This window comes from Primulina tabacum, chromosome 6 (assembly GCF_025594145.1).
Source record: "Primulina tabacum isolate GXHZ01 chromosome 6, ASM2559414v2, whole genome shotgun sequence".
Taxonomy (NCBI): domain Eukaryota; kingdom Viridiplantae; phylum Streptophyta; class Magnoliopsida; order Lamiales; family Gesneriaceae; genus Primulina; species Primulina tabacum.
The window spans coordinates 34,417,215-34,422,293 of NC_134555.1; the positions used below are offsets into that span (position 1 = coordinate 34,417,215).

Below are 5,079 nucleotides of genomic sequence, written 5' to 3' on the forward strand. Positions count from 1 at the left end.
TGCAAGAAGTCCGAATCATTCTCTTGAAGCTCATCCTCTTCGTTATAAATGATCCGCTTGCCCCGAAATGACCTGGACCAATGATTCCACTATTATTAGTGAGGAATAATTCCTTTGTATTTATAGAGATAGGAGACATAATTTATATGGATATAGTAAGTCTCGCTTGGGCTGCTTTAATTGTAATCTTTACATTCACTCTTAGTTAGCCGAGTAAGAGGTGTGAAGAGACTAGCCCTTTTCTGTTGGAATAGTTGAAAGTTTCTTTTTCAAAAGGTGAAAAACTCACCCTTAGCGAGCCTTCCTACATATTATCTTTCATTATTTACCTTTAATGGCTGATTTGCCTGCCTGACCTTATTTCTTTCTCAGAGGAAGGAGCCATCACTTCAAGTGAAGGCAGAAGAGAAGACTGGAAAGGCTAAGAGCAGTAGAAAGTCGAAACTAAGAAGCAGAACCCATTGCTACTACGAACTCGACCCCTTTCTCGACTCGAATGCCCGATTTCCAATATCGAGGAGTGGAGGGAAGCAAGGAATTGATCCAAAGGGCTATGCCGCTATATATGCTACACCGAAGTCTGCTCCTAGGGCATGAGTAAGAACATGTACTATTTAAACCCATAATTTTTCTTCTATGATCGATCGGTATAAACATCAACAACTACGAATTGGATTAGTTTCTCCTCAACAAATAAGCGCTTGGTCCACTAAAATCCTGCCTAATGGTCCATAAGGGGGGGCTTCAAGCGATGCTCCACTACTCGGTGGTCGCGCAGGGAGGAGATCAGCACTCGATTTCAATGGTCCTAAGTCAAGATTCAGCGACGGAGAAGTTCTTATAATCCAATGGAACAAAACTTCTTTTCTCACGGGTCAGACGTGGGCTATCCGATATGAGGGAATGTAAAGGGCTCCACTGACACGTAAGAAGTATACGGCCAGATTTGATGTTGGTCAACCTCTTGGGTATTACCTCTCCTGGAGCCTCTTCTCACTCACACATCATATAATTGTGTGGTGGGCGGCATTGCGGTGCAGTTAGATTAACTCAAAAAGGAAAAGGGATTAGGCGCTTACTGATAGGAGTAGGATGCTTGAGACGCTTATTGCAGATCCTGGTCCGACCACATGAACTGACTCTTGGACACCCAACCTCAACTCCTTTGTTGACTTCATCCCTTAGGTTCTATGGAAAGACAATTGATCCTAGCCAAATCACGCTCGTGGAAGTGTAGGATCCCATAGCGGTAGATTCTACCACGGAAGTCCCAAAAAGGCGGACAGATAATCATTACTTTTATTTCCATTATATTATATTATTTGTGTTTATTTTTTTATTCTAAATATTTTAAACATAAACGTATCTACTAAACAAAATTTTTCAATCAGATTCATTCATTTTTTGCAATGAATGTCCTAATTGCTAAATCTAATTTTCCAAGTGGTTCAAAATTTAATTAGATTTTTATTACCCTTGAATTAAATTAAAAAACATTAGACTTAATTGTTGGGAAAATCTCAAAGAGACTCGAGCCCTCCAAAAACAGTTGTATGCTGCTTATAAGCAGCGAGCACACGGTATTCTTTAGTAAAAGGCGAAAGAATAGTTCGCTTTGTGCTCACTGCGCAGCTCCATGATTTGGATTAAGTTTGAGTCTGCTATTTATAAGGTAGGTTCTCCTTTTGTCACGCAGTTTTCTCCATGTGGGAAAAGGGTAATGGAATAAGGCTATAGGCCAGTTGGTCTCCCACATATTTTACTACACTCGAATTATGGCTTCCGGCGCCTCGTAATTCACAATTTCATATTTTTCATTGAATGGATTTCTATAAATATGAAATCTCTTGCCGATGCTGCATTTTTTCTTCTTCCAGTGGAATCACGATAAAAGCTGGATTTTTTTTTTTTGGTCACATTTATGGAATCCACCAACGATTCTTTTTCAGTGATAAACGGGTAGCAAGAGGGTAAAATTTGTGCAACGATTCTTTGATGATAAAAAAGAGATTTGAATTGTTAGTTTTGACAAAAGTGTTAATTTAACATCGAACGACAGATTTCCAAGATTTGGTTGAAATAGAAAATGTGAACTCCATTGGTTAAGACGTTAATTTAACACGCGTTTCTCAAATCATTATGAACGGCGAATTTTTTTTGTTTTGGTTATCCATATCCCGAGGAGACAAACTTAGAACTCTTATTTTGGATTAATGAGGTGATTTGGAAGAGATCCAATAGATCGAACTTTTGATTCACTCGTTGAATCCGACATTTTAAGGATCAACCCAGCCTCTCTTTTTCATGTTCCTTTCTGGAAGTATATAGAAAGCTGTAATCAAAATATATGATGGATTAGTGGTTTTTCCCCCTCAAAACAAAGGTTCAATGGAAGTTGTTCTAACTTCTAACAAATGGAGTTGAATTTTGACAAGTTTTTTGTGACGATAATATCAAATACGAATATCTGTACAAAGAAACAGGACACCCGACGTACATAGATTGAAAATAATCACGAAATACGTCTACAAATCTAATGTTACCAATACTTGTATAAATCTTGAACTTAGGACACTATCTTATAAAAATCGGTTGCCAAAACTTATACAATCTTAAACCTTGCACACAGCACCAGATAGGTTTGTTATCAACTTGAGACACGGGGACTTGTTCAAATCTTAAACTTCGACCAAATAGGATTGTTATCAACTCGGACCATAATGGATTTTACACAACAAATCGATATATTAATTTCCCACAATATTTAATTATCTATTGAAGTTAGACAAAAAATAATGCCCAGTTTCGATATATTTATCATCATATTTTTGATACAAACATGGTGAAGTTGGGTGAAATTGGCCCTGATTCCACCTGTCTATAATGAACCAAAACTCAAGATCATATTCGGTTAATCCGATAAACACCAGTATCAGAAGCGCAATACTTTTACTAACATTGGCAGGGCCGCACGAACTCGGGGCCCTCTCTACCACAAATTATAACTTAGGCTCGACCACTTGGGCCGACATTAGACAGACACCCACCTCCCAGTGCAATCTGTTGGAATACCGTTTTCTCACACATAAGATGCACCGGAAGTTTAAAATTTTAATTTTCACATTCAAAACATTCATTGGACATCGTATGATTTAAAAGATTAATAAGATGTTTATATTTGTTTATCTTTATGTATCCAATGTTAGCTCTAACTATTCATGTTTTTAAATGGATATAACACTTCTTGTAATTTCCTACGAACATATCTCTCCCTTGATCGTCTAATCAAATTCATGATCGAAGGTCGGATTCTTTTTTAGATTGCACTAGATATCTTAAAAAATTTTGCGTCAAGAATGGATCACCGAAATTTCAAAGATCTTGCGGCGATGTGGTCGTGGAAGTGGCTGTGAATTTTTCCTGTGAAAAACTATGGTGGCCGAAATTCTTTGTGAGAGGAGAGGGATAAAAATTTTGCTGGACAAAATTTTGTATGTCAAAATTTGTGTGTAAAAACGTGGTATTTCATGTGTCTCTCGACGAAATATTTATAAACTTTGATTCCTGATCACATCAGAAATCCTGCTCACATTAGGATTCATAATCATAATCCCATTACGATTTTTATTTTTATTAATTTATAAAATTTCCATATTCTAGACCTTTTTAGAATATTCTACGATAATTATATACATATAGTAGTAATCACTACAAATATTATTATTTAATTAATAGATTCTAAATTTACTAAATAAATAATTGTGAACTAACTCATTATAACTTTGATCGACGATCAGAAAACGCAAATGTACCAAAGGTACAAATCTTGTTCATATACTGGAACTAAAAATTTCGAATATCAAAATTTTCACTGTTCCTTTTTTTCGCAGCCGACAGTTTTGTGAATTCCTTCACCAAAATTGAATTTTTCTGAATTACCGATTAGTTGTATTTCAATAATTTTAAACACTCCAAACTACAATAATCATATCTAGATATATAATGTTTTTTACACAAGCAGGTGACAAAAAAACAAAAGCACGTTATAAAAAAGTGCCAACGCGGGTGCGAGTAAAGAAATGACAATATTTCGAGGGTAGCTCCAATATGAAATACATAAAAAGCAACAAATATGATACTGATGAGCTATACTAACATTATTATTTCATTAAATAAAATAATCATTATATGAATTATTTTTTCACTCCTAAACCAAAAAAAAAAAATTTATTTAAGTAATCTTTATTTATGCTATCAACTTATAATGTAATCAGAACTCATATATAAAATTAATCCATAAGAAAATTAAATGCCCCGTTGTAATTATTTTATATAAAAATTTACTTTGTATAATTTCAATATTTTTAAACATACTAAACTTCAATATACATTATTCCTATAATTTGATTTTTTTTTAGTTCGGTACATTTTTTATTATTAGAAGTTTCAATTTAATTGAATTTTTGTATGAATATATAAAGAAATTAAATCAAGCTTTGGAAAATAAATAATTTATTCTTGTCTTCATTGGTTTGATTTTGTTTGAAAATGTATTCAGTTATTTTAATTTATTGATGATTGACGATATTTAGACAATTATTATTATTGTTGTTGTTGATGTTCATGTTGTTGTTGCTTACGTTTCGGTTAGCCTGTTTTTGCTCAATATTTGACAGTCTAACTGTTCTTACCATAAGCTATTTCATTATGTTCGACCTTTATCAGTGAACTTTTTTCTGCACAGTAAATAATTGTTGGTTTATTGATACCTTATCGATGAAAATTACATTTCAATTTTATTAACCAAATCGAAATATTTTCAAAATTTATTAAGATTATTTATTCACTTATTCTAAATCAATCTCTGGTCATGACACATGCCATGCTTGAGGTCAATCTTTAAAATTAACAGCTTTATCTATTAGGTGGTCCAATGATATAATTATATTATTATAAGGAACAAGTTAGAATTATGAAAATATTCAAGACATGAAATTTCACACTTCATTGTTGGGGCCAAACGAAAGAAGAGAGAGACACTGCAAAAATAAGCCTGAAATTTTTGAACTAAATTGTTGG

At 33.8% G+C, this 5,079-nt stretch overlaps 1 non-coding gene across 1 annotated transcript; it reads right to left on the reverse strand.

Moving 5' to 3' along the window:
• Window positions 1-1,517: 1,517 nt before the first annotated feature.
• Window positions 1,518-1,634, reverse strand: LOC142550352 (U5 spliceosomal RNA). The gene has a single exon (XR_012821316.1). It is a non-coding gene; the product is annotated as a U5 spliceosomal RNA (small nuclear RNA).
• Window positions 1,635-5,079: the final 3,445 nt, after the last annotated feature.